We start from the raw sequence: 14,582 nt of genomic DNA, 5'->3' as shown, positions 1-14,582 counted from the left end.
TTGACTGTAAAGTAAACACAGGAAAGGTGAAACAGATGTGAAATGTGCCATGAGAAGCCATAGGGGGCAGGGATTAAACATTTAACAGAGATTTGTTCATTCTTCATGTGTAATACCTGTTCTTTTTTATTCAATCTGAGGCCAAACTGTGTCAGACACCTTATCAACAGCAACTTTAACACAGATCAACCTCAGCTGACTCAGCAATTTTCACACAAATGAGATCAACAGATTCAAACATTAAAGTTGCATACAGGAATCAGACGTAGATTATGGACCAGGGCTGAACAATTAATTGCATTTGCGATATTATCGCAATATCATAAAATGCGATTTTCTAATTGCAAAAGCTGCAAATTTTTTATTTATTTTTTCTTGTGTCCTGTTAAGTTCAGAGAGTGTCTAAGAAGTGCAGTCCACATGTTTACATGTTTCATGAAACGTGGAGTTAGTTAGATATGTTGAAGAGGTAAAGCCACATCTGTGCTTTAAATTTTATATATTATATTTATTTAAAGATTAAAAACTGTCTATTATGAAACAGATGGATTTTTTGCTTGTGTTCATTGAAAAATACATGACAAGATGCCCTTGAAAAAATAATTGCATATTAAATCGCAATCACAACATTGAGGAAAAAAAATCGCAATGAGATTTATTTCCAAAAATTGTTCAACCCTATTATGGACTTCAGTTATTTTGTGCGAATATAATATTTGAGCTAATAATTTGGTCAGTTTAGCTTCTCTTTTCCATTTGTGTCTACATTATTAAAACGACAGCACAACTTTTAATGGATATGCTTTTCTAGTTGTAATGAAACTACCTGACTATCTTTGTGTGTTGCATATCTTTACAACATATTCAACATTTGCCATGTTGTGCACAGTATAGGAATATGTTGACAGTGGGAGTTAAATGTCTGAAATGAATGATTGAACTCATGAAAACAACAATAACCTTTGGATCAAAATGAAGTGAAAGAAACCTTTCAATTGTTTCTGGGACATTAAACAATATTATCATTTCTAATAAAGTTTTAAAGTCTAATTTCATTCTAAATTTTAGCATTTGGACTTGTTCTATTTATTATTTTAATTGTATGTTTTATTTCTTTATTGTGAGAACAATCTGTCACTTAAGCAGTGAGAGACTACATTAACAAATGAAATCAGCTTGAGTGTTTGTACTTTTGGGTGCCATGGGACTCTCTGAAAGCCCCTCGAACCCCCAATTTCCACTGGTTGTAGGTCCTCTGCATTACGTCTCCACCGCGCCACCGTAGCTAATAGATTTCCACATTAGTCTATGTGTCAGTTTACACCGGGTGCTCCGTCCCAGCTGCGACAGTCCGGAACCCTCCGGCAGATACACGCAGGACTTCTATTTCTGGCAGATGCCGGACCACGACGCAACCATTCAACACAGAGCAAATGTAGTGAAACAAGAAGTTAAACACCTACTAAATATTAAAACATCCGGCTACTTTTCAAAATAAAACACTTCAGATCATATTTCATCATATTAGGCTAGGACAACAACAATAAAAGGTAAACTTTATATTTGAATACATTAAGACATGTAACAAACAAAAAAGCTGAAAAGTGTTAATGTGTCACCACTTTATCATTATTTATTTATCTTTATTAATTTATGTTTCCTCTCCTTTCTCTCTCTCTTTTCTCTATCTTTTAATTTTTTTCTAATTATATATGTCATTCAATCTATTTCCCTGGCTCTATTAACAACATAAATGCTCGTCTGTATCTGTACTTGTTTGTGAATATTGCTGCACTTTATTATTGTATATGTCATTGTAATTCACCATTAAAAAAAAAAAAAAAAGGTTTACAACACTTCCTTTAACTGCATTAATTAAAAGAGACGCAGTGTCAAAATCTATATTTTATAGATACTCTCAACTTTTGATGACAGTGTCATAAATATATATTCATAACACAGTTTTAAAGTGTTCAACCACAAAACATTAAACTTGGTTTTATTGGCAGGTATTTTTCAACCATAATTTATCGGGGTCGTAACGGGCTTTAAGCACAACCACATGGTGAATTTTAACCATAAACTGGTTAAAGTAGGTGTGGTCACAATATGATGTGTGGGTTGTTGCACTCGAGGAGGAGGGGAGATGGAGCCATAATACAATGTCTAAAAACATCAAAAGATGCAAAATAACAAAAAAGATATGAAAAATATGAGGACCAAACAAAACACTGTTGATGTTTTTGATCATTACAAACACCACAGACCTGTCAAAGATAAAAGCCCTGCAGTCAGATTTAGGTCAGAGGCCACACAACTGTCATACACACAACATTAAGTGTGTCCATGTGGCACTGGTGGACACAACATAATCCCATTGTTTGCCACACGGCAGAGGGGCAAACACAGGAAATAAGACCACGTGTCACACTTGTTACCATCAGACTGCAGAGGAAATACAGTGAAGCACAGCTAAACAATTTCTATTCTGAAGCTGTGAAATCATCTGCATGATGAAGATTATCAATCAGTCCTTTTAAGCATGAAGCCTCATGGAATTTGTTGCTGCACTTCACGACTGCGACTGGAAACTAAAAACATGAATTCTAACTTTTTGGTGGTAAAACAAGTTTCATATTTTTTAGAATGGATAAAACGACACTAGCACCTAAAAAGATAACATTTCATTTTTAATAAAATTTGTTTTTGCATTTCGCTTCGTTTGCTACTGCTCTGCGGCGTGTCTGACTGTCTGGCTGCTCCTCTCATTTTGTACCAAGATCCAATCCATTGCCAGATTGCCTGGGTGGTGCTACGACCAGCTGAGATTATTACTGTTTCAAACATATTTGTTTTTGTTCTGTGCTTGCATGAAGTGACAGGAGTCTGTTACAGACGCGTATTTGGTTTGAAAACAAATGCCTTTAAGAAAATCCCGATTCTATACATTTTGACCATTCTATGAGCAGGTAATGGTCTGCAGCCCAACATTCATATGTCATTATTAGGGATGTAACGAATAATTGTAAGGCAGTTAAAAATTGATTCATAGGTATCACGGTTGATATCGATTTTCTGACAATTGAATCGCAGTAAGTGTAGGCGGCGGGTGGAGTCTGCTAATACTTTCTTTCTGGCCGCCTTCTACTCTTAAATATGTTAATAAATGATTCCTTACCCCTTTAGCACCAAAAGAATATCTGTAATATTACTTGAATATCTGCAAAAGTCACGTTTTTCTATTAGCTCTGTCTGCTAGCATAGCTTCTCTTCTTCACTGCTAGAATATCTGCATGCCAACCGACCACTGTGTTACCAGCGCCCTCTGCTGGTCCAAACAAATATGACGTAAATCAGTGCAATGATGTTTTTTTTTTTTTTTTTAAAGTCCAATTGTTAAGGCACAAAATACATTTTCAGTTGCACTTTTAAAAGAAAAAGAACTATTATGCAGTTTTGCATTGTTTATTATAGAACCAGAATTTAAATTAATAGGCTTCATTTTCATTTGTATTATTCCTTTATTTATTTAATTCAAGATTTATTTTTAGTTAAATTGCATTGTTTTGAATAGTTTATCAAGGAATTCTTTTGACAATGAAAAATAAAAGGAAAATAATACAGTATTTTCTAATTTTTTCCCAAAAAAAAAAATGTGTCTACAGTCCCATTTTGTAAATGAAAAAATCGTGAGAGAATCGTATCGTGAACCCAATATCGTGAATCGAATCGTATCGGGAGTTGAGTGAATCGTTACATCTCTAGTCATTATAGTGAAAATAAAGAACTTGTAAATTTGGGACTAAATTATAAACACATGTACATCTATGACCAGTTTGAAGTCCTAGTGGGTGTCAAAAGTAACCAGTGACCAGTGTAGGTATCATTATACTATTTGTATGTGTTTTTTTTTTTTTTTAATCTCATATGGCTGACAATGACATTTCTTCCTGTCTGCCACCGGCCTCATTAACACGTCCCAGGACCCCCACATCTCCACCACCATAGACAATATACACTACATAGTCCATCCATGTATACATGTACAAATCCCCCTCGCTCCAAAAATTGCATTGTTGTTTTACTCTTTTTTTTTCCCTAACACTCTTTATTCATATTTTATTATTATTATTATGTCATTTTGCTATTGCACTGCTATCCTTGTTCTTGTCTTTTTTTTTCTCGATATGAATTGTTGCACCATTCAGCCAAAACAAGTTCCTTGTATTGTGTAAAACCTTTTCCGATTTTGATTAAAAAATGATAATTTAAAAAACCTACAACCATAGTGAAGATTTGGGAAAACTCAGTTTAGGCGTCTACGTGTGGCTATAAATAACCAGGGTTGTAGGTTCCAAAATGTCACTGTGCATGTGACGAAAACTGTTCTGGCATCATAAATGTGAGACCTATGTTTAAATTCAGATGATGAAACACATCCAGTGGAGCATCAGCACATTTAACCTGTTATTTCCATGGACATTTATATAGTGGGACCTAAAATTAGGTTGGGGGTTGGGGGTCTATGTAAATATTGGTGTTGGTTAATATCGGAAATCAAAAAATTTGTGTTGGACGATATTAGCATATCGATAAAAAGCTGATTTCAGACATCTCTGATTAAAATAAACCAGTCCATATGGTGTAGTTGGGTATGTATATTCAGATGTGATTTCCTTCTTTTCCATGATAAGGCGTTGTCTTTCGTGTTGTACGAAATTACCTGGATTGAGTTAAATGTGACAGATGGTATAATAAGTCAACCATAGCTTTAATGGTGGCCGTGTGCAGCTCTCAGACACTTAGATTGTTCATTCTACATCTTAAAGTCTCTTTTTTTTTGTTTTACCTTGAAAGACAAAACAAAGCAGTTTCGTCTTGATGGACAACTTAATTAAGTAGCACCTCGACAGCAGTACCAGACTAGTATCAGGGCCTACACAGACACACACAGTATCTGCCAATGATTTAAGGCAGTAAAAGGATGAGGTGATGAGACAGCAGAGCTCCGACCAAAAGCTCGGAGCACTGACACAGTGATGCTGTGTGCTTTCTGGAGCACAGCTGATAGTGATGGGGCTTCACTGCTGCGGGTCAGCCATGCGTGAACCACACAGCTGAATCACAGTTTCTTTTCACCCTACTGCACTATGCTTCATCAGATTTTCCGGAACATAACATAAAAGGTTTAGGCGACTGTAGCAGATATTTGCTTCAATAGTGAGGGAATAATAATTTCACATGTCTTTGACCCTCTGGATCTGCATCAGATAAAAGCCACACTGATAACATGTTCAAATCTAGGACCCGATTAATCTCAATTTTAAAGCTCAGAGTTGAATTTAAAATGCAACCCTGACATGCTGCGAAAGGTCAATCATGGTACAATGGGATTATCAGATCACAAGTTCTGGGGCTTTTATGCTGACCTTTCAAACCATGACACCATCTGGAACTGCTCATGTCACGCTGCTGATTTCATTCGTAATGCTGAACACAAATATAGACGTACTGTGCAACAGGCAAGTAACCAGCTGTAATCTCTCCTTAGTGAACAGCAAACGTAATCATGGAGTTCTTCAAAGTTCAGTTTTAGGACCAATACTTTTTATATTCCACTAGGTAAGATTATAAGGAAGAAAAATATGAGCTTTCACTGTTATGCAGAGGATACACAACTCTATCTCTGACAAACCAGAAGTGATTCAATTTGGCCCAAAACACCTCAGAGACAAATTGTCAGAGAAAATATTATATCTGGATGCCCAGTACCACAGTGAAAATGTATCCTTTCACTCTCATATTAAGCAAATCTAAAGGACAGCTTTCTTCTCGATCTTTAAAAGCTAAAGACCAAGTCAAAAACCTTGGTGTTCTGATTGACTCAGATCTTACATTCAGCAGTCAGATCAAATCTATCACAAAAACAGCCTTCTACCACCTAAAGAACATCTCCAGAGTGAAAGGTTTAATGGCTCAGAAAGATCAGGAGAAACTGGTCCATGCTTTTATCTCCAGCAGACTGGACTATTGTAATGGTCTTCTGACAGGAATCCCCCAAAAGAGCATCAAACAGCTACAACTGGTTCAGAACGCTGCAGCTCGGGTCTTAATCAGAACAAAGAGGTCAGAGCACATTACTCCAGTTTTAAAGTCTTTACACTGGCTCCCAGTCAGCCTCAGAATAGACTTTAAAGTTCTGCTGCTGGTGTATAAATCTGTGAATGGGTTTGGTCCAGAATACATCAGTGACATGTTAGTCAGGTATGAACCCAGCAGGTCTCTCAGATCTATGGACACAGGTCAGATAGTGGAGCCCAGAGCTCACAGTAAACATGGTGATGATGCAAAGAAGTGGAAGAAACTGCCAGCAGAGCTGAAGTCAGCATCTAATGTGAACATTTTTAAATCAAAGTTAAAGTCACTATTTTTCTCTACTACGTTTGATTGAGAGAGAGATTTTTGGTCATGTTGTGGTTGATGTAATGTGTTTGTTGATGATTTGAAATATTTTTACTGTTGATTTTAATGTTCTTATTGATTTTAAGCTGTTGAATGTTTTCTGTTGCACTTTTTGATCATGTAAAGCACATTGAGTTGCCTTGTGTATGAAATGCGCTACACAAATAAATTAGCCTTGCCTTGCCTTCCACCTCCATAACATCTCTAAAATCCTGAACATCTTGGTCTAGAGTGATGCTGAAAAGCTCATCTATGCATTAGTTACATCTAGGCAAGATTATTGTAACTCTTTACTGTCAGAATGTCCCAGTAAGACATTAAAAAGTCTCCAGTTCATTCAAAATGCTGCAGCAAGAATACTGAGTACTTTTCATTGGCTTCCTGTAAAATCTACAATAGAATTAAAAATCCACCTGTTAGCATACAAAGCTCTTACTGGTCAAGCCCCAATTCAGAGCTAAAGACCTTCTTGTTTGAGCAAGCCTATAAGGATAGCTCAGTTATTTCATTCCTTTTATCCATCTGGCTCTATCTTCTACTTATTACTCCTGAGGTAGGGAACCACACGTAGCCGAGTTGTGGTGTCTTCTTCCCAACACTGACTGTGCACATTCTGTTTCATCTCCCTTTGTTTTGGGACATGGAGTGGATTAAGTGGACTCTCCATCGAGAGCCTTTCACTGTTCAGGTCCTCTCCTTCTCTTTTTCCATATTTTCATGACTAGGTCTGATATGTGATTACAGAATATATACAATGTCGTCAATGTCATACCAGTGTAAGCCTTTATTTTCCCCAGGTAATTGTGTCTTCTCAAATTCCCCTGCCTCCTTACGTTCACTCTCACCATGTTCCTGAAGGAAGAAGCTCCCTCATATGTGATCAAAAAAACTGCAAAAGTAGATTTTTCACAATATGTCCCGATTAAATTAAATCTCTGGGAAATCCGGAAATGAATGCCATATCATGAGACAGTGATGTAGTCCTCCAAATGAAAAGATGATATAAACAATAAATTCTTGATTTTCCAGAACACTCTTGCAATGATTCTCTTCTGGTCTAGTTATGTAAAGAGAAATAAAATCTAAGTCTTCTGGATCTCAATGTGAGAAAACGATACAATGTCGTCAATGTCATACCACTGTCAGACCTTATTTCCCTTGGGTAATTGTGTCTTTTCCAATTTCCCTGCCCACTTACATTCACTCCCACCTTGTTCCTGAAGGAATACGTGTGAATAAGTGTGATCAAGTCCATACACTTGGTTTTGATCTTTTCACCTCCTTCTTCCTTTACCAGTCTCTAGTGCTTTTAACAAGGTTACTCAGCAGCCCCCAGAGTGGGAGCTTGAAGTTGCTGCTGTCAGTCAATCCTTAAGGTGATGAGGGTAGGAGTAGCGGTGTGTGAACCATGGCGTTGGTATGGGATCGTTGGTTTTCAAAGACCCACTTTTCTTGTAACAAACTTTTACTGTTGGATCCCAGCAGCAGTTGAAAAAAATCAGCCTTTTTTATTTTGAAGTCCCTGCGTCCATTGAGTTTGTGAGAGCCAGTTTCAGCTGAACACTAATGAATAGCATGATGTTGGATTACTAAACTCCTGGGGCTGATTTACTCTGAATCGTACAGATAAGGGCCTCATTCTTAGGCTAGGTTTACACAAATACAAACTGATTTATAGCAAAGACTACAACTATTGTCCTATTACACAAAGCCTCATGCTACATATTTTGGAACATTTCTAAAAAGTATCTATTCAAAGCTTTGATTTAAAGCTTAGTAAACAATGCTGTGTTATATCTGTCAAAATGGGTCGAGAATCAAAATCCTAATGTGTCTGAATATGGAAGCGGGGGCTGCAGCTTTGCAGGTCTGACAGAAATGAAGAAGCTTCACCCTTATTTATACAAGATGGAGTGCTGAATCTTCACTTTAATGAGCAGTCTTCCTACTCCTCTAACTGCTCTCAGATTGTAGCTGAAATCCAGCATTGCTTTCAGCTAAGCACTAACATTAGCATACTAATGAATTCAGAATGCGCTCTTGTTTAGCAGCATATTTATCTTATTTACAAGCGAACCCTGGGAACAACGTCACTCTCTGCATGTCAATAATCCAACAAGCATGGGGGAATAAATTTGACCTGGTTTTTTAAAGGGCAGATGATTGGAATAACTCAAAAACTGCACAATTTAACAATAAAATGTAATTTCTAAATCAGGTAATGCAAATTCATAGAAAACACTGAATATATTCACTGAAACTATTTCCATATAACACATTAGAGACTAACATTTGTCTACTGATTTACTGTAAAAATAAATAAATAAATAAATAAGGTGAGGTTAGGCATGTTGCAATCAGTGAAGTGAATGTGCCTTAGAACCACTAGGAAGTGGATGATAGCAAATGATCCCTACAATCACATAAACAGCTGTAATTGACGTTCACTTCACACTGTTTGTTACAGATTATAATTCAAAAGACTCAAAACCAATTAGTGAAACTGTATGAACACATGTAACGCTCAGAAGCGCTTAACGTAAGAACAATCCATCCTTGTGCCCTCATTCCCCTTATATGCTCTATTGCACAGCAGGTGTTACATCATCAACATTCATGTCGGTATTTACTGTACATTAAAGACTAATTTGAGCATTAAAAGGAAAAAAAAGGAGTCTCATGTTTATGTTGTCATTGCGTGTATTTTTGTTTTGTTTTTGAAGTAATTTCTGTGTATCTTATTTTATTTATTTATAGATTCATTAATTAATTTATTTATTTCTGTAGCTCCGAGGGGTATTCCATAAAGGAGGTTCAACAAACTCTGAGTCTATCCATAAACTCTGGGTCAACATACTCAGCGATGGAAAACTCTGGGTATCTGATTCCATGACAGCTGGTATGAAGTGGGTTAATCAACCCTGAGTATGTAAACCTTGGGTTACTTACGTGCACGCGCGTGATAAAAAGCCATCATCAATGGATCAGAGATTACTCAAACTGCCATGGCAACCAAACGGAATATAGTGATTTATTCACGGTAATGGGTGAAATAAGCCGGTGTTTGAGGAATATGAGCCTGTTCTAAATGTGCGTTCAGTCTTCAGTGACTATAGTGGCTTAAATCACCCGTAATTAGTCACACTTTTTGGTCACTTCGTCACTTTATTGCTTCAGTGACGTGACGAGCGAGTGAAAAATATGAATAAAATGCGTCTGAGGAGACGTGGCAGCAGCATAGGATGTCTGCATAGAGAGCCCTCCCGTTACACTGGATATATAGATTGACTGCTGCTTGATATCGAATCAATTATATTGATTTTTAATGTAATACTGTCGCTAGAGTCATCTCGACATCCTAAAAAATTTCATAAAAAAAACACTGAAGCGGGACACAAACCCGCGACCCATCACTTCCAAGAGCAGCGTCACTGTGCCATCATATCTTCAAAGATGTGTGATCTACAGATTTAACTGTATAACAATATAAAACAACAATGCAGCCTTAAAAGTGGATTCATTTAAATTATCATCTCCTCCTTAACATTCTCCACAGGTTTGTATTCAGGGAACTTTACTACAGACGTCAGTAGATGTTTTAATGCAGATCAACCTCTCAGTGACTTTCACTTAATGATCTGTATCTACAATGTTAGAAAGAAAACTACTGTTTGCACAAAAACAAAAAAAAACGTAAAGCAACACATTAGTAATGATGTGAGCACGTCTGTGGTGTGTGATGTTACTAATGTGTTTCAGAGAAAAGTGTTAAGGTTCATTAAAGTGTTCAGAAACGGTGTTCAGGTGGGCGGAGCCAGGTAGAAACCCAGGGTTTCTTTGATAAAACCTGCCAGTGACCAGGTTTAGTTCACGGACAATGTTACCACGGTAACATACTCAGAGAAGAACATACCTCGCGTTTAGAAATTGGATACTCAGAGTTTCCCTCATTTGAGCCTGAACATACTCAGAGTTTGAACTTAACAGCTTTATGGAATAAACCTCTGTTGGTTTTGAGTCAATTTGTGAATTTCTATAGATTTAGGTTTTTCAAGGGTTTTTCTTTAGTCAGTGTTTGCATGCGTGCGTACGTGTGTTTTGTATGTTTTTTATGGTGTCTGTTTGTACTGAGGGTTTTTTGCATGTTTACCATGCATTTCTGTGTATTATTCTGTCATTTTGTGTGTTTTTGTAGTTATTTGTTTGTTCACTGCTGGGGCTGCACAGGATTTGACCTACGGCCACGCGTGGCCCTTGTCTGCTCTGTTGTCATACAGGCATCGGTGACCTGAAACAAAAGTTACTTTTACGACTATTATCAGATGAACTGCTTGTATTATGGTGAGTGTCAACGACAACCAGTGCAAAACAGCCCACAATACAAACTACAAATAAAATATTGGCAGTCAATTAAGTAAAATCTTTATGATCTACAAGTTTAACCTGATGATCATGATGATTACCTAAATACTATATTGTAGGGCTGGGCGATATATCGAATATACTCGATATATCGCAGCTTGTAGTCTGTGCGGTGTTGAAAATGACCATACCGTTAAACTCGCGGACTTTTTTTTAATTTTTTTTTTAAATGTCATCTTAATGACAACATGCACAAAAGGGCACTATTTGTTTTAAAATATTGTAGTGGCATTATGTACAAAAAGTGCACTTTAATTTTGTGTTTTGAAATGCCATGTGAGTTGCATCCTGCACTAATGTCTTGTTTTGAAATGTCTCTGTGACAATTTTGCACAGAACGTGTTGACAATTTTATGTTTGAGCCACTCACTGTTTAATAAATACAGTTATGTCAACTTTGACGTAGTTGTGATATCCCCTTTTTTGCATGAAAGTTTAAAATTGGCATATATTAATGCAGTATGATCAAGAATGTTTTAATGTAGACATATAGAATCATCATACTGGTGTGATTTTGTGCATCAAAGTGTTAATTCAAGGGTAATGCAAAATATCGAGATATATATCGTGTATCGTGACATGGCCTAAAAATATCGCGGTATTTATAAAAGGCCATATCGCCCAGCCCTACTATATTGTATTATGTCTTTGTTGTGATAGACTAAGCACAAATTCAACTAAATAGGCCTTCTGTCAACATTCATTCCTTTATAGATGAACTGAAAATATGGTTTGTGAATTGAAAGCATCCCTAGAAAGTAGGGATGTAACGATTAATCGAAAGGCAGTTAAAAATCGATTCATAGGTATCACGATTGATATCGATTTTCTGAAAATTGAATCGCAGTACTTTTTTTTAACCAGCAGAGGGCGCTATCCAGAAGTGTAGGCGGCGGGCGGAGTCTGCTAATACTTTCTTTCTGGCCGCCTTCTACTCTTAAATATGTTAATAAATGATTCATTACCCCTTTAGCACCGAAAGAATATCTGCAATATTACATGAATATCTGTAAAAGTCACGTTATTCTATTAGCTCTGTCTGCTAGCATAGCATCTCTTCTTCACTGCTAGATTAGCTGCATGCCAACCGACCACTGGGTTACCAGCGCCCTCTGCTGGTCCAAACAAATATCTGACGTAAATACAGGGCAATGACGTTTTTTTTTTTTTTTTAAAGTCCAATTGTTAAGGCACAAAATACATTTTCAGTTGCACTTTTAAAAGAAAAAAAACTATTATGCAGTTTTGCATTGTTTATTATAAAACCAGAATTTAAATTAATAAGCTTCTTCTTCATTTGTATTATTCCTTTATTTATTTCATTCAAGATTTATTTTTAGTTAAATTGCATTATTTTGAATAGTTTATCAAGGGATTCTTTTGACAATGAAAAATAAAAGGAAAATAGTACAGTATTTTTCCCCCCCAAAAAATAAAGGAATATTTTTCAATCATCATTTGTCTACAGTCTCATTTTGTAAAATAAATCGTGAGAGAATCGTATCGTGAACCCAGTATCGTGAATCGAATCGTATCGGGAGTTGAGTGAATCGTTACATCCCTACTAGAAAGCAAACGCTATAACTGATCAGTGATGTACACACAACATTTGTGACACCTAAAACGTAACACCTGTTAACTTCCAGCGGGGCAGACTAGAACTTATATAGCGTTCAGCTGCGTTGTGTGTCAGCTGGTTAAATTAGAACGCTTCTCTCACATTTACGGTCATATTCTGTCTGGATCTTTTATGTCATACTGGAAAACAAGGTCAGGGCCATTAGCAAAGTGGTTACAAGCAAAGACAAACTAAAGTGTGACATTCTGCTAATCAGAATATAGAAATTCAAACACTGCATTACTCAGCTGATATCCATCCCTAACGCTCAGCTAAGGAGAAACAAGGCACTGATGCTGCTGGTTAGAGGTGAAGCTTGTTAATGGTTTTTAAATCCAAACCACATATTCAGCATTACAACAAGACATATCTAAACCCTGTGACATCACAAACCCAACACCACCCCCGATGTTGTACTGCGTGAGAGCTATCAGCTATTAATGCTACTCTGCTGTTGGTAAATCTTTACAATGTTAGCACAAAAACACATTTATCAAACCCTTAACTTCAGCTTGGTTTAACCATCTGTTAATGTTTACTGTTTTTCAAATCTGTTGATAATCTATTTAGAATAATGAACAATCTGAGCATTAGCAGAGGAAATAAAAAAGGTTCTAAAAGTGTTGGTAGTTGTTTTCTTTGTTTTTTTTGTATGTTTTTTTAGATTGATTTTGTGTATTTTTGTTGGTGTTTTGTTTCTTTATGGAGTCCTGTGTGTTTATGTGTACGTTAGGAGTCACTATGTGTGTCTTTGTGTACGTTAGGAGTCATTTTGTGTGTTGTTGTGTACGTTAGGAGTCATTTTGTGTGTCTTTGTAAACGTTAGGAGTCATTTTGTGTGTTTATGTGTACGTTAGGAGTCATTTTGTGTGTCTTTGTAAACGTTAGGATTCATTTTGTGTGTTGTTGTGTCCGTTAGGAGTCATTTTGTGTGTTTATGTGTACGTTAGGAGTCATTTTGTGTGTTTATGTGAACGTTAGGAATCATTCTGTGTGTTTATGTGTACGTTAGGAGTCATTTTGTGTGTTTATGTGTACGTTAGGAGTCATTTTGTGTGTTTATGTGTACGTTAGGAGTCATTCTGTGTGTTTATATGTACGTTAGGAGTAATTTTGTGTGTTTATGTGTACGTTAGGAGTCATTTTGTGTGTCTTTGTGTACGTTAGGAGTCATTTTGTGTGTCTTTGTGTACGTTAGGAGTACTTCTGTGTGTTGTTGTGTACGTTAGGAGTACTTCTGTGTGTTGTTGTGTACGTTAGGAGTCATTTTGTGTGTCTTTGTGTACGTTAGGAGTCATTTTGTGTGTCTTTGTGTACGTGAGGGGTCAATTTTTGTGTTTTTCTGTTGTTTTTGTACAGTTGGAATCATTTCTGGTATCTTTTTGTCATTTTATAAATGTTTCTGTTATTTTCGTGTGTCGGTGGAGTAATACTGTGTGCTTTTCTCTGTATTTTTGTTGTTTTGTGTATAGTGTATTGAAATCTTGTATGTTTTCAGTCATTTTGTAGATTTCTGTTGTCATTTTCTGTATTTTTTCTATTTTTATTCAATTTTTTGTAGGTTTTTTGGAGTCATTTCAGCGGCTGGACAAAAGCTAGTCCGAGGGCCACATATGACCCAGAGTACCATTAGCCTGGGGGTCACATTAAAAGTGGATACCATTTCTGGGTCTTTAACAAACCTTGCATTGTTCTTTGGGCACCCAACACACATTAATACTGCAATATAAAACCTTATCGGCAAAGACTGGATCACTGGAATGTGTGCGCATGCATAGAATCTCCACTGTACTCCATCTTTCTGTGTGTGCGTGTGTGTGTGTGTGTGTGTGTGTGCGTGTGTGTGTTAGGTGACCGTGAGAATATGGGGCCCTGTGGTGGAGGCGCTGATACAGATGAACAGCTGGGATGTGTGGGGTTAAAAAGGCACGCTTTTCTCCACTCTATGCACATAGACATTCACTTGAACACACACACACGCACACACATATAGAGTGTCAAGTAACACCTTCCAGTGCCTGGGCTGAAAGCAAATCATTGAAGCCTTCACAGCCGCTTGGCTCCACCAAAATCTAATAAA

At 36.8% G+C, this 14,582-nt stretch overlaps 1 protein-coding gene across 1 annotated transcript in view; it reads right to left on the bottom strand.

The window, feature by feature from the left end:
- Window positions 1-14,582, bottom strand: part of ptprz1b (protein tyrosine phosphatase receptor type Z1b) — a 97,935-nt gene that overhangs the window by 59,056 nt on the left and 24,297 nt on the right.

Source organism: Gouania willdenowi, chromosome 6, assembly GCF_900634775.1.
Source record: "Gouania willdenowi chromosome 6, fGouWil2.1, whole genome shotgun sequence".
Classification (NCBI taxonomy): Eukaryota; Metazoa; Chordata; class Actinopteri; order Blenniiformes; family Gobiesocidae; genus Gouania; species Gouania willdenowi.
Note: the sequence above shows the minus strand (reverse complement) of the source record. Positions and strands in the feature narration are given on the sequence as shown.